The sequence below is a fragment of the Triturus cristatus genome, chromosome 8 (assembly GCF_964204655.1).
Source record: "Triturus cristatus chromosome 8, aTriCri1.1, whole genome shotgun sequence".
Taxonomy (NCBI): domain Eukaryota; kingdom Metazoa; phylum Chordata; class Amphibia; order Caudata; family Salamandridae; genus Triturus; species Triturus cristatus.
Genome location: NC_140591.1, coordinates 1497641497 through 1497664884, shown reverse-complemented (window position 1 = coordinate 1497664884; position 23388 = coordinate 1497641497).

The window sequence follows — 23388 nt, the reverse complement described above, 5'->3', positions numbered from 1 at the left end:
ACTGACCATGTCATGAGTGATGTAATATGTGACGTCATCAGCAGTGCAGTGCGGGCGCGTGAGTTATAGTTAGCTGAACTAACTATAACGGGGGAATTTCAATGGTTTTGTACAAGTGAAAAGTCCAGCTAACTATAACGCTCCTGAAACCTTTGTTTTTTTCAGTGAATTTGTAAGGTTTTTTAAATGCTAATTCCTAACTATAACGTGCCTGAAACCTATGTTTTTGTCAGTGAATTTCAAAGGTTTTTTAAATGCTAATTTCTAACTATGCCTACAGAGATTGGACATGTGAAGAAAGAAGAAAAAAGAAATGCAGAAAGAAGCAACAAAAGTCCTCAAAGACAAAGAAAAGTGTAGGAAGAAGGATAACGTGCAGAAAGAACAAACAGAAGAGCAGAAAGAAGCCTTGTTGCAAAGTCATCCTGTAACCTCAACTTTTTCAGACGGATACTGGTGGTAACTGAGTCTGACTAACCAGTCCTAGAGCCAGTGCTATGTTAAAAGACACTCAGAATATGGTGAAAACACCTACATACACTAGGGAACACTATGCGTTGGGGTCCCCCTGTGATTAGCATGACCTACTCTGTAAGCCCCTAGTATATAATAGGGCAGGGGATTAAACTACCTCTTAAAACACGCAACAGGGCGTGTTTGCACACGTCACCTCAGGCCCCGTCGCCTCCCTTCCCCACTTTGTAAACACGCCCTGTGGCCGTTTTAAGTTGGGAGATTAAGTCCCCTTGAATCCTGAGGGTCCCTAGGGTCCAACTAGACCACTAGGTACCTCCAGTAAGCGCCACAGAGCTGCGTTGCAGAGAGGTGTAAAAAGGGGCACGGCCTAGACCAACTCTCTGCAACGCAGCACAGAGGCACTTACTGGAAGCACCTGGTGGGCTAGTTGGCCTCCAGGGTCCCTCAGGATTGAAGGGGAATTATTTCCCCAACTTAAATGAGCCACAGTGCGTGTTTGCACACGTCTCCTCAGGCCCCGACCCTCCCTTCACCACTGTGTAAACGCGCCCTGTGGCCGTTCTAAGTTGAGAGATTAAGTCCCCATGAATCCTAAGGGTCCCTAGTGTCAAACTAGCCCACTAGCTACCTCCAGTAAGCGCCACAGAGCTGAGTTGCATAGAGGTGTAAAAAGGGGCGTGGCCTCAGAACACCTGTCTGCAACGCAGCTCCCTGGCACATACTAGAGATACCTGTTGGGCTAGTTGGCCCTCAGGGACCCTCAGTATTGAAGGGGAATTAATTCCCCAACTTACAACTGGCCAAGGGGCGCATTTGCAGAGTGCTGCAAGGAGGGGGCGTGGCCTCCGGCGCGATGCTGGTCTTTCATTTATTTTATTATTTTAAGTAGGAGGGCTCTGTGGCCCCCCTTCTTTTTTTAATTTATTGGCCCTGGGGACCCCATCCCCCAGGGCCTTCACCCTAATTTTTTTTGTTGAAAAAAATAAATTTGGAAGGATGTCCTCTTCTTCCTGAATAAAAGTGAGATTATGCTACATCCTTGTTCATATTTTAAGTAGTTCACACAGACACACATTTTAAAAACAATAAAGTTCCTAAAACCCACCTTCTCTGAACAGTTAGCTTGCTGCCCCATCCACCTCCTCCCTATCCTCTGTTGTCTGAATCCATGGACTAGCCTCCTCCCTCCTGCCATGCATGGTCTGATGTGCTGCCACAGCCCTCCGTTTAGCACGATGTACCAGTCTACTCATTCTGCCCTTCATTGCCAAATTCTATGGCCCATTATTGACCCCCTGCTTAGCCTCTGTGCTTAGCTTGCTGCCCCTATTCTCCTTCCCCCTGCCCTCCGATGTGATTGTGCATGCCCCTGCTCCATCCTTTTTGCCCACCATGTTCCACGGACCTGCCACTCCTATCTTCTCTGAGTGTTCTGTTAAGCACCACTCCCCTCACACCTGCCTAGCATTGTCAGATGACTGTAACCTGTCCCTGCCACCTCCACCCTGCCTGTCCATATGCCATGCCCCTATCCCCTTCCTCCTGTCCTGCATGGTCCATTTTACTGCCACACCCTTCTGCCCTCCCTGGTCTGTTGTGCTACAACTGCTCCTCCTGTCTGCTCCACGTGGTCTGTTGTGAGGCCCCTTCCCCTGAACTCTCTTGTCTGTGCCCAGGTCCTGACCCTCCCTTCTATCCTCCATGGTCCTTTGTGCATGCCCCTGCAACCTCCTTCTTGCTCTTCATCATAGCCATTATGCTGCCACTAACCCTCCTGCTTGCCATCCATGGTCTTCTGTGCTGCTGTGGCCCCTCCCACCTTCCCTGTGTGGTCAGCTAGCTGCCCCTGACACTCCCACCTTCCCTCCATGGTCTGTGTGTATGCCATCATAGTCTCACTGTTGTTCTCCATGGTGTGTCTTGTTTCTAGTGCCCATACTGCCTGACCTCCATGGTCATCTTGCTGCTCCTGCTCTGCCCCCTTGCCCCCAGCCCTCTGTTTCCATGTACAGAACCCTATTCCCTCCCTTTTGGCTTGTCTGTTCCATTGTAATGCCCCTGATCCGTCCCTCCTGCCCTTTATGGTCTGTTATGCTGCAGCTTTCTCTCCTGTCTGTCCATTATGGTCAGCTAGATACCATTTCCTCTTTCCCCCCTGTTCTCTGTTGTCCATGTGCTTGGTCCTGACCCCTCCCTATTGCTTTCTATGGATTGTTGTGCTGCACTCCCGTCCCACATGCCCTGTGTGGTGTATTGTGCTGCTGCAAACCCTGATGCCTACCCTGTAGGGTCAGTTTGGTGCACCTCTCCATGTCCCTCCTTTCCTCATTTATCCGAGTCCATGTCCCTACCCCAATTCCTCCTGCCTACCATGATCCAATGTACCATACTTGTGAACATTTTGAAATTGGTAAGAGGGAGATTTTGAAAAAAAACTGGGATATTGATTTTCCCCTTTGAGTTACATTGAAAAAGAGGAGATTGTAGACAGGAGACAGATCAAATAAAGCCCATTTGAGCTTAAAAACATTGGACGTTTCCTGGCTGAAACGGGTCTGTTGGCATGTATGGTTGTACTACCGCTGCCTCTTCCTTCTGCCCACAATGGTCTATTATATTGCCACAGCCTCTCTTGCCAGCCCTGTATTGTTGGGTTGTTGCCCCCGCCCCCCTTTCCACTGCCCTCCATAGTCTGTTGTGCTGCCACTGCCCTTCCTGCCTGCCCAGTGTGGTCAAATTGTTGCCTCAGCACTCTCCTACCTGCCTTCAATTTTCAGAGTCCGTGCCCCTGGCCTCTGCCTCTCAACAGTATCCCAATGAACAGCTAGATTGCCAACATTCTATATTTATTACAAAAGTGTGGAACTCCTGATGTCATCTTGATGTAATCAAAACTGTAATACCTAGACAATTTCCTTTAGAAAATACATATATGAGAGGGTCTTATTTGCATCAAAATTATGGTTAGTGCTCTAAAGAACTAAAATGACGACATATTTTCTCCGTTTTCAAATAGAGACAAAGAACTTTAAAATTATTTGTAATCTTTACGTTTTTTTATCCAGTTGACCACTTGATTAAATGTTGCACTTAGGGTAGAGGATGTGGTGTTACTTCCAGAGCTGCAGACTTTGCAACTGGGGAACCAGGTTGTAGTTTCTGCTTCAGCTCAACATTCTGTGATTCTGGTCAAATCACTTAATCTCCCCATGTCTACAACCAAAATGAATTTGATCTTGTGTGATGTAACCAATGCTCATGTAAAGCACTCCAATACCTGACAAGTCTGCACTATATACAACACAAAAAAAAAGTGTTTTGCACACTTCTGTCATTGGGCTACATGTGGGCTACATCTGGGTGATATTTGTGCTACATTTGGGCTCTTTTGTCTCTGGTGGCCATCTTGGGAGATTTATTTGTTATGAAGTTTCCTAATTTCCTCATTTACTGCAGTCTCCTCAGTAGAAAATGCTTTCAGTTTTTTAATTTGATTCCATCAAGAAGGTATTCTGTTAAATCACACATTTGCCATACATTCTGAATGTTAGCACTCTAGTTGCTCATTAGATCACTGTAGTAAAGCTACTGCTCACCACGGAAGTCTGCTACTAGTATTAAAAGTGCACGTTTCAGTCTGCATTTCAGAATTTTTTGTGAAATAGAAGAGGATTTGAGATGTCACTCAAAATGTGCCCTAATTTTTCTTCCTTCAGCACTAATCATAATTTCTATTGCAAAATGAACCCCCTCATTGTGTTCCTTTTGAAATTAAATGTTTTAAGTGTTACCACTTTATTCCAATCAAGATGGCTTCAGGTGTGCCATACTTTTGTCATAAGTAAGACAGTAAGCGCTCTAGTTGTTCTTAAGAACACTCTGGGACATTCTGCCATTGGGCTATACTTGGGCTACATCTGGGTGATATTTGGGCTACATTTGGGCTATTTTGTCTCTGGTGGCCATCTTGGTAGGTTTATTTGTTATGAAGTTTCCTAATTTCCTCATTTACTGCAGTCTCCTCAGTAGGAAATACTTTCAGTTTTTTATTTTGGTTCCATCAAGAAGGCATTCAGATGTGTCACACATTTGCCATAAATTCTGAATGTTAGCACTCTAGTTGCTCATTAGATCACTGTAGTAAAACTACTGCTCACCAGGGAAGTCTGCTGCTGGTATTCAAAGTGCATGTTTCAGTCTGCATGTCAGAATTTTTTTATGAAATAGAAGAGTATTTGAGAAGTCAAAATGTGCCCTAATTTTTCTTTCTGCAGCACTAATCATAATTTCTACGGCAAAATGAACCCCCTCATTGTGCTCCTTTGTAAATTAAATGTTTTAAGTGTTACCACTTTATTCCAATCAAGATGGCTTCAGGTGTGCCATACTTTTGTCATAAGTAAGACTGTTAGCGCTCTAGTTGTTCGTTAGAACACTCTGGGACATTCTGTCATTGGGCTATACTTGGGCTACATCTGGGTGATATTTGGGCTACATTTGGGCTCTTTTGTCTCTGATGGCCATCTTGGGAGATTTATTTGCGATGAAGTTTCCTAATTTCCTCATTTACTGCAGTCTCCTCAGTAGGAAATACTTTCAGTTTTTTTACTTTGGTTTCATCAAGAAGGCATTCAGATGTGTCACACATTTGCCATAAATTCTGAATGTTAGCACTCTAGTTGCTCATTAGATCACTGTAGTAAAGCTACTGCTCACCAGGGAAGTCTGCTTCTGGTATTCAAAGTGCATGTTTCAATCTGCATGTCAGAATTTTTTTATGAACTAGAAGAGGATTTGAGAAGTCAAAATGTGCCCTAATTTTTCTTTCTGCAGCACTAATCATAATGTCTATGGCAAAATGAACCCCCTGAATTTTGTTCCTTTGTAAATTAAATGTTTTAAGTGTTACCACTTTATTCCAATCAAGATGGCTTCAGGTTTGCCATACTTTTGTCATAAGTAAGACTGTTAGCGCTCTAGTTGTTCGTTAGAACACTCTGGGACATTCTGTCATTGGGCTATACTTGGGCTACACCTGGGTGATATTTGTGATACATTTAGGCTCTTTTGTCTCAGGTGGCGTCTTGGGAGATTTATTTGTAATGAAGTTTCCTAATTTCCTCATTTACTGCAGTCTCCTCAGTAGGAAATACTTTCATTTTTTTTCTTTGGTTCCCTCAAGAAGAATTCAGATGTGTCACACATTTGCCATAAATTCTGAATGTTAGCACTCTAGTTGCTTATTAGATCACTGTAGTAAAGCTACTGCTCACCAGGGAAGTCTGCTGCTGGTTTTGAAAGTGCATGTTTCAGTCTGCATGTCAGAATTTATTAATGAAATAGAAGAGGATTTTAGAAGTCACTCAAATTGTGCCCTCATTTTTCTTTCTGCAGCACTAATCATACTTTCTATGGCAAAATGAACCCCCTCATTTTGTTCCTTTTTAAATTAAATATTTTAAGAGTTACCACTTTATTCCAATCAAGATGGCTTCAGGTGTGAAATACGTTTGTCATAAGTAGGACTGTTAGCGCTCTAGTTGTTCTTTAGAACACTCTGGGAAGCTGCGGTAGAACACAAAGGAATAAACTGACAGTCTCTGCCCTTGTTGGATGTACATGTTTTACTGAGAATGTCAGACTACATTCTCACATGACTGAAAAAGATAATGTGAATTTACAGAAAATATGCTCTCAGTTTAGCTTATAGATCGCCTTCCAAACCTCTGTGGGAAAAGCATGAGAAAATAGTTTTCTCTCAAACATGATTTATTATATCACAGCAGAAGGCTTTTTCACATGGTAAAATCACCTTAGAACACGCCACAATTCCTAAAATGAGTATGGTACCATCAACAAATGATTTATAATGTAACTAAAGTCTTAAAACCTTCTATTAACTGCAATGCTTTGTAATGAGGTGCTATCATGTATATTGGTCCCAAGATGGCTGCCAACTCTTCTTGGATGAAGTACTGACAGCCAATCAGATCTCACGATGAGATGTGTGGTTAAGCTCCGCCCAGATATATCTATCTTTTTAACTCTAATTTTCTCAGGAACTACTGAATGGATTTACACCATTTAAGCAAAAGGCATGAGTCCGAACTGAGGACTACCTCTTTGCCAAATTTGGTGTCATTCCGTTCAGCGGTTCGGGCTGTAGCTGCGACAACCCCCACTTGAGGAATCACCACAAAACTTTCAAGGTAGGAGCGGAGCGGAGCTGACCAAAAGTTTTGGAGAATTTCGCGAAGATTCGTCAATCGGCACCAAAGATATTCCCAATAGAATGTTGCAAATTTGCTGTGGAAAATAGGTCCTAACTATAACTATCTACTGGCGACCGCCAGTAGAATATATATATATATATGTATATATAAATATATATATATATATATATATATATATATATATATAGATATCCACAAACAGAAAAGCTCCTTCCGGATCTGCTGGGACCCTTGAGAGGTGGCGCACACGCCAGCGGAGCACGCCGGCAAAGTTAATGTCCACACAAAACGAAAAAGTTCTTCGTGCGCTCTCAGTAATAAACAGGAGAAACAACGAAATCAATAATCCAAGAGTTTAATTCACACTACGCGTTTCGGCGACAAGCCTTGATCACGTGTGAAAATGTGTTACCCAACAGTCCTAATAAAGCATTGGAATTGCGTTGTCATCACGCTAGAAAGAGCCAGGGCAGCGGTCATCTTAGAGTGGTACAAACAGTATTGGTACACAGGAAAACATTGCATACTCAAAATAAATTCAAAGTTAAATTGATAAATCAATGATGCAATGTGACGTGTCTACACGAGTGCGGATAAAGCATTGAAATTACGCTGTCATCACACTAGAATGAGTTGGAGCCAAGGCAGCGGCCATCTTGGAGTGGTAAAAACAGTATTGGTACAAAGGAAAACATTGCATACTCAAAATAGGTAAATCCGAAATTTCAAAATTAAATGAATTAATCAATGATGCAATGTAACATGTCTCCACAAGTGCGGAACATCCCTATGGTTGCACTGCTGGACCTAAGAAATTGTACGGGTAATAATAACGGAAACGGTGGTTGCCATGGCAATGGTGACCCCAACGATTGACACAAAAAATGCGTGAGCTAAAAACAGGGGTCAAGTGAATGGCAATCTCCGGGCAAATGCCCAGGCAACTACCTGATAATGTTATGACTAGCGCTAAATAACGAAGATAGAAACATAATACTGCAATAGTTTAGCTCTACAGACATAAAAATGTGTACGTGATGACTATAACCATAGGACTTATCTTAGCCAATGAGCGTGCCCATATGCTCTATCAAGAAACCGTCAGTGGAAAAGATTGAAGTGATGAGCAAGTGAAGAGTGAACTCATGGAGTGAAAGGGTAGGATGCCCGTGCCGGTGAGTCAAAGTGAAGGGCTCCTTCCTTCTCTCCTGTAATACAAAGAATGAACATGTCAGTGCAACGAATAACATAGCTCATAAGGTTAACACAATTAAGAAGTATTAAGTAGCATAGCATACACATCGAGAAGAAGACTGTTAAAAGACAAAACAGCTGGAATTGGCTGTACATGGGTGAGCATAAAAACACACGGTATGCTGGAAGGGTGAGGGAGCAATTAAGACATAAAATGTTAGCTTGCTGTGATTATAGTTGTATGGTTTCTCATTATTTAAGGTGGATTGACATTTCCTCATCCATGTTCAATCCCCCTGGGCTCTTTGTTTGAAAATCAATAATATACCTAGATTCACGTTGTCTGAGGTGAAGAGTTCTGTCCCCCCCTCTGGGATTCCTAGGTATATGCTCCAAAATGCAGTAACTCATGTCGTTAATGTTGGAACCATGTTTGGTGAAAAAGTGACGAGCAACCGGGTATTTGGGGTCATTATTGGTAATGGCCCTAAGATGCTCCATCACTCTCTTTTTGGCAGGACATGTGGTACTCCCTATGTACCAAAGTCCGCACGTACACTCAATGGCATAAATCACGAAACAGGTACTACATGTGAGAAATTGCGTGATTTTCTTGGACACCCCACCATATGTCAGATTGTCTTTAAATGTGCTGTTTCTGCAGGCTTTACAATGGCCACATGGGAAAAATGCCATGAGGCCATGGCCAGTATTGGTGGTGCGGTCAGTGATATCATTTCTGACTACTATGTCCCTGATGTTCTTATTCCTCCTGTAGGTGATACTGGGCCTGTCAGGAACCAGATTGCCAACCACCCCATCTGACTTGAGGATATCCCAATGTTTTGCGAAAATGCGTTGGATTTTATGTGCATCAGAATTGTATGTGAGGATCACCCGGACCACATCTGAGGTATCATCAGTGGTACTTTCTACTCTGTCTTTCAGGGTGTCTACCCTATCAATCCCTTCCGCGCGTTCTTTCGCTTTTCTGAGAACCCAATTGGGATAGCCTCTAGCTTGGAACCGGCTGACAATGTTATCCCTCTCTGTACCGTATGCATCGGGATTGTTGCAATTTCTCTTTGCCCTCAGCAGCTCCCCATAGGGTATACTCCATTTGAGAGTATCGGGGTGGCTGCTGAGGGCATGCAAGATGTTGTTGCCCGCTGTAGCTTTCCGAAAGAGAGTAGTGCATATTTTATTCTGCACTACCTCCAGTCCTACGTCAAGAAAGTCCGTTTTGATGTTATTAATACTCCCAGACAGAACGATGTTGTAACTGTTGGTATTCAGTTTCAAGATAAATTCCTCAGCTTCACCTCTGGTGCCATTCCAGACGATGAACAAGTCATCAATATAGCGACGCCACATGACAACTTTACTGAAATCGGTTTCCAGGGTCCTGCTGGCTGTTATTTCTTGCTCCCAGAAGCCCATGAATAGATTGGCGAAACTGGGAGCAAAGCAGGAACCCATGGCAGTACCGTTAACTTGCCTGTAGAGGGCGCCATTGAAAGAAAAAATGTTGTTTTTGAGACAAAAATCGATCATTTCCATAATCATACGGCTGTGTTCCCTGTATCTGATCGGTCTTTGCCTCAAAAAGTACTCACAGGCTTCCATCCCCTGTTGGTGATTGATTATTGTGTACAGGGACTGGACATCCAGCACGACAAAGAGGTAGGTGGGCTCCCAGGTTAATTCCTCAATTTTGCCAAGAAAGTCTTTTGTATCCCTCAAATAACTGGGAAGGGATATGACATATTCCCTCAGGAAATGGTCCACATACTTAGAGATGTGTTCACTGACACTCCCTATGGAAGAGACAATGGGGCGACCAGGAGGTCTGACTTTATCTTTGTGGAGTTTCGGTAGTAAGTACAATATGGGAAGTTTGGGATGGTCCCTTTTTAAATAGCAAAATTCTTCCCATACTAAGAGGCCCTTGTCCTTCCAATCAGTAAGTTTGTCCCAGATCTCTGTGATGCTCAAGTTATAGATGTCCCAGGATATGGTTATGTAGAAATTGATGTCTTGCAGTTATCTTAATGCTTCACTGATGTAGTAGTCTCTGTCTAGGATAACCACATTGCCCCCCTTGTCAGCTGGGCGTATAACTAGAGTGGTGTCACTGGCTAGAGTTTTGAGTGCCTGTCTTTGAGTGTAAGATAAATTGTTTGTGCGGCTACCCGAGTATTTTTTACTGAATCTGAGATCAACCAGAGATTTGGCAATGCAGTCCTGGAAAGTGTCAATGTTGTCGTGGGGAAGGGGGGGCACAAAAGTAGATTTGATTTTGAAATTAGTGCATGCAGCTGCCCCTTGAGTGAGATCCATATCCCCTAAGATTTGAGTGGTGCGGATCTCACCATCATTAGATGTATTATCATGCGCTAAATCAGCTAAAACCAAAAGATTATCAATATCATTGATAGTAAGATTACCCATGGCGTCATTATTCGCATTACCACTACCAGGTATATGTTCTTGTCCTTTCAGTTTGAACCACTTTTTAAGTTTCAGTTTCCTCGCATATTTAAATAAGTCAATGCGTGTTTCAGTGTAGTTAAAGGGAGAGGACGGGCAGAAGGAAAGGCCCAAACATAGGGTTCTCTTTTCTATGTCGGATAATGGTCTTTTGGATAGATTTACAACCGTTAAATTTACCATGTTCGTATCCATTAGTAATTTCTGTTGGAGCGTGTTTTTCTGTTTCCCATGGCTCCCCTTCCTTTGTCTGCGTTCCCAGCGTTGTTGTAATCTCTTTTTTCTGTGGCGGCGCTTCCCCTGCCACGTCCTCTTCCTCGTCCCCGGGTTCTCGGTTGTTGGTTGTCCCGTGTTGTTTGTCGGTCCCTCTGCAGGACCCGAAACTCCTCTAAAAAATTTACCTGTCTGATATTACAGTCCTCGCCAGATGTGTTGCCTTCAGATACATCTGATTCGACATCACTTACAGTGGGGGTGTCAGATACCGGGATGTTATTTGTAGTGGGAATGGTTTGTCTGAGGGTGTCCTGTGTGGTATACAAATGGTCATATTTTCTACTGAACGTTAGGATCCTTCCCTTTTCATAGTCCGAGTAATCTCTGTTCATCTTCCTTTGCTTGGGTGTCCAAGAAAATCACGCAATTTCTCACATGTAGTACCTGTTTCGTGATTTATGCCATTGAGTGTACGTGCAGACTTTGGTACATAGGGAGTACCACATGTCCTGCCAAAAAGAGAGTGATGGAGCATCTTAGGGCCATTACCAATAATGACCCCAAATACCCGGTTGCTCGTCACTTTTTCACCAAACATGGTTCCAACATTAACGACATGAGTTACTGCATTTTGGAGCATATACCTAGGAATCCCAGAGGGGGGGACAGAACTCTTCACCTCAGACAACGTGAATCTAGGTATATTATTGATTTTCAAACAAAGAGCCCAGGGGATTGAACATGGATGAGGAAATGTCAATCCACCTTAAATAATGAGAAACCATACAACTATAATCACAGCAAGCTAACATTTTATGTCTTAATTGCTCCCTCACCCTTCCAGCATACCGTGTGTTTTTATGCTCACCCATGTACAGCCAATTCCAGCTGTTTTGTCTTTTAACAGTCTTCTTCTCGATGTGTATGCTATGCTACTTAATACTTCTTAATTGTGTTAACCTTATGAGCTATGTTATTCGTTGCACTGACATGTTCATTCTTTGTATTATTTACAGGAGAGAAGGAAGGAGCCCTTCACTTTGACTCACCGGCACGGGCATCCTACCCTTTCACTCCATGAGTTCACTCTTCACTTGCTCATCACTTCAATCTTTTCCACTGACGGTTTCTTGATAGAGCATATGGGCACGCTCATTGGCTAAGATAAGTCCTATGGTTATAGTCATCACGTACACATTTTTATGTCTGTAGAGCTAAACTATTGCAGTATTATGTTTCTATCTTCGTTATTTAGCGCTAGTCATAACATTATCAGGTAGTTGCCTGGGCATTTGCCCGGAGATTGCCATTCACTTGACCCCTGTTTTTAGCTCACGCATTTTTTGTGTCAATCGTTGGGGTCACCATTGCCATGGCAACCACCGTTTCCATTATTATTACCAGTACAATTTCTTAGGTCCAGCAGTGCAACCATAGGGATGTTCCGCACTTGTGGAGACATGTTACATTGCATCATTGATTAATTCATTTAATTTTGAAATTTCGGATTTACCTATTTTGAGTATGCAATGTTTTCCTTTGTACCAATACTGTTTTACCACTCCAAGATGGCCGCTGCCTTGGCTCCAACTCATTCTAGTGTGATGACAGCGTAATTTCAATGCTTTATCCGCACTCGTGTAGACACGTCACATTGCATCATTGATTTATCAATTTAACTTTGAATTTATTTTGAGTATGCAATGTTTTCCTGTGTACCAATACTGTTTGTACCACTCTAAGATGACCGCTGCCCTGGCTCTTTCTAGCGTGATGACAACGCAATTCCAATGCTTTATTAGGACTGTTGGGTAACACATTTTCACACGTGATCAAGGCTTGTCGCCGAAACGCGTAGTGTGAATTAAACTCTTGGATTATTGATTTCGTTGTTTCTCCTGTTTATTACTGAGAGCGCACGAAGAACTTTTTCGTTTTGTGTGGACATATATATAGATATATATATATATATATATATATATATATATATTATCTACTGGCGGTCGCCAGTAGATAGTTATAGTTAGGACCGTGTTTCCATAGGAAATCCGCAACATTCTATTTGGAATAACTTTGGCGCCGGTTGACGAATCCTCGCGAAATTTTCAAAATAGGTGGGGCGCTCCGCTCTGCTCCTACCCTGAAAGTCTCGGGGGGATTCGTCAAGCGGGGGCTGAGAAAACAGGGGGGTCCCAAAACGCGTTTTCCCCATGCAATTTTCCATAGGGACCTTTAGTCCAAGGTACAGCCCGAACGGCTGAACAGAATTACTTGAAATTTGGCAGAGAGGTAGTCCTCAGGTCAGGGAAGTGCCTTTGGTAGGTCTGGTGTCAATCTGTTCAGTAGTTTCTGAGAAAATCAAAAGTAAAATCATATATATATGTGGGCGGAGCCTAACCACACATCTCATCCTGAGATCTGATTGGCTGTCAGCACTTCATCCAAGAATTGTTGGCAGCCATCTTGGGACCAATATACATGATAGCACCTCATTAAAAAGCATTGCAGTTAATAGAAGGTTTTAAGACTTTAGTTATATTATAAATCATTTGTTGATGGTACCATACTCATTTTAGGAATTGTAGTATGTTCTAAGGTGATTTCACAATGTGAAAAAGCCTTCTGCTGGGATATCATGATTGAGAGAAAAATATTTTCTCATGCTTTTCCCACAGAGGTTTGGAAGGTGATCTATAAGCTAAACTGAGAGCTTATTTTCTGTAAATTCACATTATCTTTCTCAGTCATGTGAGAATGAAGTCTGACATTCTCAGTAAAACATGTACATCCAACAAGGGCAGAGACTGTCAGTTGATTCCTTTGTGTTCTACTGCAGCTTCCCAGAGTGTTCCAAAGAACAACTAGAGCGCTAACAGTCCTACTTATGATAAACGTATGGCACACCTGAAGCCATCTTGCTTGGATTAAAGTGGTAACTCTTAAAACATTTAATTTAAAAAGGAACAAAATGAGGGGGTTCATTTTTCCATAAAAAGTATGATTAGTGCTGCAGAAAGAAAAATTAGGGCACATTTTGACTTCTCAAATCCTCTTCTATTTCATTAAAAAATTCTGACATGCAGACTGAAACATGCACTTTCAATACCAGCAGCAGTTTTCCCTGGTGAGCAGTAGCTTTACTACAGTGATCTAATGAGCAAAAAGAGTGCTAACATTCTGAATTTATGGCAAATGTGTGACACATCTAAATGCCTTCTTGATGGAATCAAAGTAAAAAACTGAAAGTAGTTCCTACTGAGGAGACTGCAGTAAATGAGGAAATTAGGAAACTTCATAACAAATAAGTCTCCCAAGATGGCCACCAGAGACAAAAGAGCCCAAATGTAGCCCAAATATCACCCAGATGTAGCCCAAGTATAGCCCAATGACAGAATGTCCCAGTGTGTTCTTAAAAACAACTAGACCGCTTACTGTCTTCATTATGACAAAAGTATGACACACCTGAAGCCATCTTGATTGGAATAAACTGGTAACACTTAAAACATTTAATTTAAAAAGGAACACACTGAGGGCGTTCATTTTGCCATATAAATTATGATTAATGCTGAAGAAAGAAAATGAGGGCACATTTTGAGTGACTTCTCAAATCCTCTTCTATTTCATTAAAAAATTCTGACATGCAGACTGAAACATGCACTTTCAATACCAGCAGCAGTTTTCCCTGGTGAGCAGTAGCTTTACTACAGTGATCTAATGAGCAACTAGAGTGCTAACATTCAGAATTTATGGCAAATGTGTGACATATCTGAATACCTTCATGATGGAATCAAAGTAAAAAACTGAAAGCATTTCCTACTGAGGAGACTGCAGTACATGAGGAAATTAGGAAACTTCATAACAAATAAATCTCCCAAGATGGCCACCGGAGACAAAAGAGCCCAAATGTAGCCCAAAATCACCCAGATGTAGCCCAAATATAGCCCAATGACAGAAGTGTGCAAAACACTTATTATTTTGTGTTTTTGCAGTGTTATATAGTGCAGACTTGTCAGGTTTTGGAGTGCTTTACATGAGCATTGGTTACATCACACAAGAACAAATTCATTTTGGTTGTAGACATGGGGAGACTAAGTGATTTGACCAGAATCACAGAATGTCGAGCTGAAGCAGAAAATCAAACCTGGTTCCCCAGTTGCAAAGTCTGCAGTTCTGGAAGTAACACCACATCCTCTCCCCTAAGTGCAACATTTAATCAAGTGGTCAACTGGATAAAAAAACATAAAGATAACAAATAATTTAAAAGTGCTTTGTCGCTATTTGAAAACTCAGAAAATATGTCCTTATTTTAGTCTTTTAGAGCACTAACCATAATTGTGATGCCAATAAGACCCTCTCATATATGTAATTTCTAAAGGAAATGCTCTAGGTATTACAGTTTTGATTACATCAAGATGACGTCAGGTCAATAAATATAGAATGTTAGCAATCTAGTTGTGCATTAGGATACTGTTGAGAGGCAGAGGCCAGGGGCACGGACTCTGAAAATTGAAGGCAGGTAGGAGGGTGCAAAGGCAACAATTTAACCACACTGAGCAGGCAGGTAGGGCCGTGGCAGCACAACAGACTATGGAGGGCAGTGGAAAGGGGGGCAGGGGCAACAAACCAACAATACAGGACTTGCAAGATAGGCTGTGGCAATGTAATAGACCATTGTGGGCAGAAGGAAGAGGCAATGGTAGTACAACCATACATGCCAACAGAACCGATTCAGCCAGGAAACATCCAATGTTTTTAAGCTCAAATAGGCTTTATTTGATCTGTCTCCTGTCTACAATCTCTTCTTTTTCAATGTAACTCAAAGGGGAAAATCAATACCCCAGTTTTTTTTCAAAATCTCCCTCTTACCAAGTTCAAAATGTTCACAAGTATGGTACATTGGATCATGGAAGGAAATGGGGTAGGGACATGGACTTGGATAACAGAGGACAGGAGGGACATGGAGAGGTGCACCAAACTGACCCTGCAGGGCAGGCATCAGGGTTTGCAGCAGCACAATACACCACACAGGGCATGCGGGACGGGAGTGCAGCAGAACAATCCATAGAAAGTAAGAGGGAGGGGACAGGACCATGCACATGGACAACAGAGAACAGAGGGGCAAGAGGCAATGGTAGCTAGCTGACCATAATGGACAGACAGGAGAGAAAGCTGCAGCATAACAGACCATAAAGGGCAGGAGGGACAGATCAGGGGCATTACAATGGAACAGACAAGCCAGGAGGGAGGGAGTAGGGGTCTGCACATGTAAACAGAAGGCTGGGGGTAAGGGGGCAGGGCAGGAGCAGCAAGATAGCCATGGAGGTCAGGCAGGATGGGCACTAGAACCAAGACACACCATGAAAAGCAACAGTGAGACTGTGATGGCATACACACAGACCATGGAGGGAAGGTGGGAGGGGGTCAGGGACAGCTAACTGACCACACAGGGAAGGTGGGAGGGGCCATGGCAGCACAGAAGACCATGCATGGCAAGTGGGATGGTTAGTGGCAGCACAATGACTATGATGGGCAAGAAGGAGGGTGCAGGGGCATGCACAAAGGACGATGGAGGATAGAAGGGAGGGTCAGGACCTGTGCACAGACAAGAAAGTTCAGGGGAAGGGGCCTCACAACAGACCGCACGGGGCAGGCAGGAGGAGCAGTTGCAGCACAACAGACCAGGGAGGGCAGAAGGGTGTGGCAGTACAATGGACCATGAAGGACAGGCGGAAGAGGATAGGGGCATGGCATGTGGACAGACAGGGTGGAGGTGGCAGGGACAGGTTACAGTCATCTGACAATGCTAGGCAGGTGGGAGGGGAGTGGCAGTTCAACAGAACACTCAGAGTAGATAGGAGTGGCAGGTCCATGGAACATGGTGGGAAAAAAGGATGGAGCAGGGGCATGCACAAAGACATCAGAGGGCAGGGGGAAGGAGAATAGGGGCAGCAAGCTAAGCACAGAGTTTAAGCAGGAGGTCAATGATGGGGCATAGAATTGGGCAATGGAGGGCAGGAGGAGTGGACTGGTACATCATACTAAATTGAGGGCAGTGGCAGCACATCAGACCATGGATGGCAGGAGGGAGGAGTCTAGTCCATGGATTCACACAACAGAGGATAGGGAGGAGGGGGATGGGGCAGCTAACTGTTCAGAGAAGGCGGGTATTAGGAACTTTATTGTTTTTAAAACGTGTGTCTGTGCGAACTACTTAAAATATGAACAAGTATGCAGCATAATCTCACTTTTATTCAGGAAGAAGAGGACGTTTGTGACTGTGACTCCGGGCTCACTTGGCAGAAACACCCCCTGACCCTCCACCCCTATCGCAAAATGTAATGCCAGTGAAAAGGGTAGGTGAACACAGTGTTATATAGAACATAGTCCTGAGAGCACGATTGAAAATGAAAACTAGATATAGTGTATGGTATAAACTATGCACCAAAAAGTGTGACATAAGATGAACCGGGCGTGAAATATAATATGCAATACATTGTGCGCAATGACAGATTCATTGGAGAGCGCGCGATAGCACAGGCACTAGCGCATGCTATGCGATATGCGCCTTGGAGTGTAATATGCACAGGGCAGTGTTGTGTAACCTAACTAGTCTCTAAAGTTGTAATATAACATATGTGCTGGGGAGTGTAACGTTGCATATGCACTGTGACAAAGATATGGATCCCAGATTGTAATATGTATGGCATAGCATTGTGCGTTATAACATAGGCATCGAGGAAGGCACGTTAGATGGGGCAATATAACCCGTGCGAAGACAAGTGTGGCATGACATATTCACGGGGTGGTGTTACAGTGCACATGGGCTAGAGAGTGTCATAGCATATGCACTAGCTAGTGGAATACAACACAGAGGTGTGTGGCACTCAGCAGGCAATGGTGGGTGTAACACAGCATTGGGCTCTGCCAGGTGCGCGCTGTGACTCTCAAGTAATGTTCGTCCCCTTTCCAGAGAGTAAAATAAAAAGTATTACATATCCGGCAGTGGATGTGTGTTTTATTAACCGTGAGGGGGGTTTCTTGCATAGTTTTGGTTGAATTTTTGTCGAATCCCCTTTGAATGGCTTGGTGTGCATGTGTATTAAATGTGCCCGTCAATAGCTACCCATGTTTGTATAAATAAACGACAAGGGTGTCTACCGGGATCAGGCACGGTAGGGCATCAGACATGTCAGAGCTTCACTAGTGGTGTAAATACATTCCACGTGGATTCATTTTATGCATAGTCGCCTTTTAATGAATATCACGCAAATCGTCATGGTGATAGGTACGTACGGTTTGTCCAGAATGTCCTAGGTGTGTCTATAAATATATATATTTTTTAAAGTAATAAAAAACAGTGGCCGGCCCTGGGGATTGGGGTAAAAAAAATATAATTAGGAGACAGGCCCTGGGGGATGGGGTCATTAGGGCCAATAAATTAGAATAAGAAGGGGAACCACACAGCCCCCCTTCTTAAAAAATTAATATAAATAAAAGACTGGCATCGTGCCGGAGGCCACGCCCGCTCCTTGCAGCACTCTGCAAACGCGCCCCCTGGCGATTTGTAAGTTGGGGAAATAATTCCTCTTCAATACTGAGGGTCCCTGAGGGCCAACTAGCCCAACAGGCATCTCCAGTATGCGCCATGGAGCTGCGCTGCAGACAGGTGTTCTGAGGCCAAGCCCCTTTTTACACCTCTCTGCAACGCAGCTCTGTGGCGCTTACTGGAGGTACCTAGTGGTCTAGTTTGACCCTAGGGACCCTTAGGATTCAAGGGGACTTAATCTCTCAACTTAGAACAGCCACAGGGCGCGTTTACACAGTGGTGAAGGGAGGGGACGGGGCCTGAGGTGACGTGTGCAAACACGCACTATGGCACGTTTTAAATTGGGGATATAATTTCCCTTCAATACTGAGGGCCCCTGGGGGCTAACTAGCCCACCAAGTGCTTCCAGTAAGCGCCACTGAGCTGCATTGCAGAGAGGTGGTCCAGGCCGTGCCACTTTTTACACATCTCTGCAACGCAGCTCTGTGGCACTTACTGGAGGTACCTAGTGGGCTAGTTGGACCCTAGGGACCCTCAGGATTCAAATGAACTTAATCTCCCAACTAAAAACGGACACAGGGCGTGTTTACACAGTGGTGAAGGGAGGGAACGGGGCCTGAGTTAACGTGTGCAAAAATTCCCTGTGGCCTGTTTTAAGAGGTAGTTTTAATCCCCCTGCCCTATTATATACTAGGGGCTTACAGAGGAGGTCATGCTAATCACAGGGAGACCCCAACGCATAATGTTCCCTAGTGTATGTAGGTGTTTTCACTGTATTCTAAGTGTCTTTTAACATAGCACTGGCTCTAGGACTGGTTAGTCAGACTCAGTTACCACCAGTATCCGTCTGAAAAAGTTGAGGGTACAGGATGATTTTGCAACAAGGCTTCTTTCTGCTCTTCTTTTTGTTCTTTCTGCACGTTATCCTTCTTCCTGCACTTTTCTTTGTCTTTGAGGACTTCTGTTGCTTCTTTCTGCACTTCTTTTTTTTCTTTCTGTGCATTTTTATTTCTTTCTTCACATGTCCTATCTCTGTAGGCATAGTTAGAAATTAGCATTTAAAAAACCTTTGAAATTCACAGAAAAAACCATAGGTTTCAGGCACGTTATAGTTAGGAATTAGCATTTAAAAAACCTCAGAAATTCACTGAAAAAAACATAGGTTTCAGGGGTGTTATAGTTAGCTGGACTTTTCACTTGTACAAAACCATTGAAATTCCCCCGTTATAGTTAGTTCAGCTAACTATAACTCGCGCGCCCGCAATGCACTGCTGATGACGTCACATATTACATCACTCATGACATGGTCAGTGACATCACTCATGACATCACTGATGGGACATGTAGTCGCAGTGTAAAATCTATAGGGTTTCATCTAATTGGAGTGAAGCAGCAGGCTCATTAACAAATCGCGGTGCGGCACCGGAGCAATCGGCATTCGAAAAAAGCAGTCCAGCCGAAACGCGTCATGCCGTGAGAACAAATAAAGTGATCTCCGCAGACCCGCTGTGTTCCCTGTTTGTTCTGGGACAAGAATGAATCTGGCGTGATATTCGCATGCAGCCACAGGCATGCTGGGGAACCTGTCCCTCGGTGTCCAGGAGTAACAGTGGCACAAGTGGTGTCTGGATAAATCTGAGATATTGGAAGACCCTGGACCACCGCAAATCCGAGCAATGATGGAATTTGCTGACAAAGTCAGGCCATGATTACATGAAAAGACGCTGTTTACTTAAACTGCTCCTTCATTTCTACAAGCTATCGGAAATTGCGGAGGATGTAGGTGCCTGTGTGTACAATTTTAAATGTTTTTGTGATTGACTTTGGTGAAGAAAGAACAATAATCAGCGTTTCCAGTGAGGGGAATTCTGGGACATGTAGTCACATTGTGAATTATATAAGGTTTCATCCAATGGGAGTGAACCAGCAGGCTCATTAACAACGTGCTGTGCGAGCACCGGAGCAATCGGCATTAAAAAGAGGCAGTCCAGTTGAAACACATCATGCCATAAGAACAAATAAAGTGATCTCCGCAGACCCGCTGTGTTCCCTGTTTGTTCTGGGCGAGAATGAATCTGGTGTGATATTTGCTTGCAGCCACAGGCATGCTGTGGAACCCGTCCCTTGGTGTCCAGGAGTAACAGTGGCATAAGGGGTGTCACAAATCCGAACAATAATGGAATTTTCTGATGAAGTGAGGCCATGACTACTTGGAAAGACACTGTTTACTTAAAGTGCACCTTCATTTTTACAAGCTATTGGAAATTTCGGAGGATGTAGGTGCCTGCGGGGACAATTTTAAATGTTTTTGTGATTGACTTTGGTGAAGAAAAAACAAGCATCAGCGTTTCCAGTGAGGGGAACTCTGGGACATGTAGTTGCAGTGTGAAATCTATAAGGTTTCATCCAATGAAATTGATGCAGCAGGCTCATTAACAACTCGCAGTGTGAGCACCGGAGCAATCTGCATTAAAAAAGGCAGTCCAGCCGAAACGTGTCATGCCATAGGAAGAAGTAAAGTGTTCTCCGCAGACCCGCTGTGTTCCCGGTTTGTTCTGGGACGAGAATGAATCTGGTGTGATATTTGCGAGCAGCCACAGGCATGCTGGGGAACCCGTCCCTAGTGTCCAGGAGTAACAGTGGCAAAAGGGGTGTCTGGATAATTCTGAGATATTGGAAGACCCTGGACCACCGCAAATCCAAGCAATGATGGAATTTGCTGACAAGCTCAGGCAATGACTACATGGAAAGACGCCATTTACTTAAACTGCGCCTTCATTTCTACAAGTTATTGGAAATTGCGGAGGAAGTAGGTGTCTGCGGGGACAATTTTAAATGTTTTTGTGATTGACTTTGGTGGTGAAAAAACAAGCATCAGCGTTTCCAGTAAGGGGAACTCTGGAACATGTAGTCACAGTGTAACATCTATAAGTTTTTATCCAATGGGAGTGAAGCAGAAGGTTCATTAACAAATCGCAGTGCTGGCACCGGAGCAATCGGCATTCAAGAAAGGCAATCCAGCCAAAACGTGTCATGCAGTAAGAACAAATAAAGTGATCGCCGCAGACCCGCTGTGTTCTCTGTTTGTTCTGGGATGAGAATATCAGCTCCTATGTGGGAAGTTTAGGGGTGATTCGTCAAGGGGGGGGCCAAGAAAAAAGGGGGTCCCAAAATGTGTTTTCTCCATGTTAATTTCCATAGGAAACTTTAGACAAGGCTACAGGTCAAACGGGTAAACGGAATTGCCCCAAATTTGGCAGGGAAAAGTGTCTAAGTCTGGAAAGCACACTTTTGTCTATTTGGGGTAAATCCGTTCAGTAGTTTTGGAGAAATTCGAAATTTACAGATATCGATATTTGGGAATTCTGCCATCTGATTGGCTGAGGCATTATGAACACGATCTTGCTGCTTATTGGTTGTGAGCGCTGCGAGCGGTTGCAACTAGGAAGCGTTGCCCGCCATTTTGTGATTCCATTGAAGCGAGTAAGGGGGAAAAAGGGCGAAAAGAATAGGAAACAGGAGGATAGGAGCACTGCAACCTCTGTGGGGGAGTGCGAAGCGAAGTTGTCACACCTACCGGACTGAAAGTGCGGTATTGCTCAGAGTGACATGGTGCAGAGATGAGACGCTGCTACATTTGTGTATTAAACCTAGAGCTTAAACCAGGAGGTCATTGCTGTAAAGTGATGTGCTGTGGTGTTTGTGGGATACCTGTGGAAGTAGTGTTAGTAGGTGTTTATACCATACAGGGAGTGGGAAGCGAACTACTGAGCTCTACCGTGCGTTTATTCTATACCAGAAGTGGGAAGAGAAGTACTACGCCTGCGCCTACCGGTGTGAAGACTCGGGGATCAAACCGAGCTGATTGTTGTAAAGTGATGGGCTGCGGGCGCTGTATCATACTGGCCACTGTAGTATAACTGTAAGTAGTGTTAGTATGCATTTATACTATACAGGGAGTGGGAAGCAAACTACTCACCCTTACTGGTCTGAAGACTCGGGGATTAAACTGTGAGCTCATTGCTGTAAAGCGATGTGCTTTGTGTACTATTTCAATGTAAGTCATAGTACAATGTTAGTATGTAATGATACTATAATGTAAGTATGTAATGTTAGAATGTAGGGCTGTCATGAGGGGAATCTTGGGGAATTTGTACACGGTGCTGGAGAAGACGGATGCCTTGGTGTCTGGTGCTGTTGGTGGCTGTTTAAGCTGTCTACTTTTCCTGCAATAAATCTACTTATCGGATCCACTGCTGTCTTCCTGTTCACTAAATAAATTTGGCGACGAGCGGGAGAATGTGAAAAGAAAGCAACACTCACAAAGATTTTGCACTTGCTTGCGTTGTGCTGCAGACCCGTTTTCTTGGTGAATCTGTTTCTACTCATCCCAGGGTAGTCGGCTGATCGAACTATGTGATCCTACCTCTGGTAGGATTTATATTTTTTGATTTTGGGCTTCCTCTCCCTCTTTACTACACTCTGGCTGCTGTACCACACGTGTGCAAGTAGTGTTAGTATGTGTTTATACTAATTCTGTAGTTATGCATTAAACAAAGCATCATGGTCCCATGGAGCGCTACCTCCCAGGCGCAGGTCATACAATGTCCCGGGGTGTGTAAGCGCAGGACATTTATGTTTGCTATTACAGGGCGGGAGCATTGTTTGCACCCTGTGAAGGGAAATTCTTGTTTGCCTCGTTGAAGCGAGAGGTGGAAAACATTGTATCGTTCCAAAAAAAGGAACTGGATGGTAAAAATGGAGAAACAAAAATGAAGCGGGGTCTCACCCATTCATTTAAATGAGCCCACTGGTGGGTAATGTTCTGGGGCCAATCCTAATATTATATTGCGGGGTCTCTGCAGCACTGGGGATCTTAATCTCACATGTAAATTAGGCATGGCAGGGCACAGAGTTGTTTCCCAGACTAGGGGATCGACACCTCCCCGGGTATTGTTTATGAATTGTTCGGGGGCTTCAAGGCCAACTCAAGACCGGGTATCGGCAACCTCCAGGGCTTTATTTAAATATGCAGGGTGTGCCTCGCCAATCCTTGAAGCCTCGTGGCCCTAGGCAGTGCCTTATTGGTTCTGAAATCACACAGGCAGTACTCATGGTGTTATAAAGTGATACACTCATAGAACTCTTGCCATTGTACAATTACCCAGGCTTAATTTATGTAATAGTCTGTTGGTTTAGATTTGGTAGGTGCACCGGAAAATTAAACAAAAT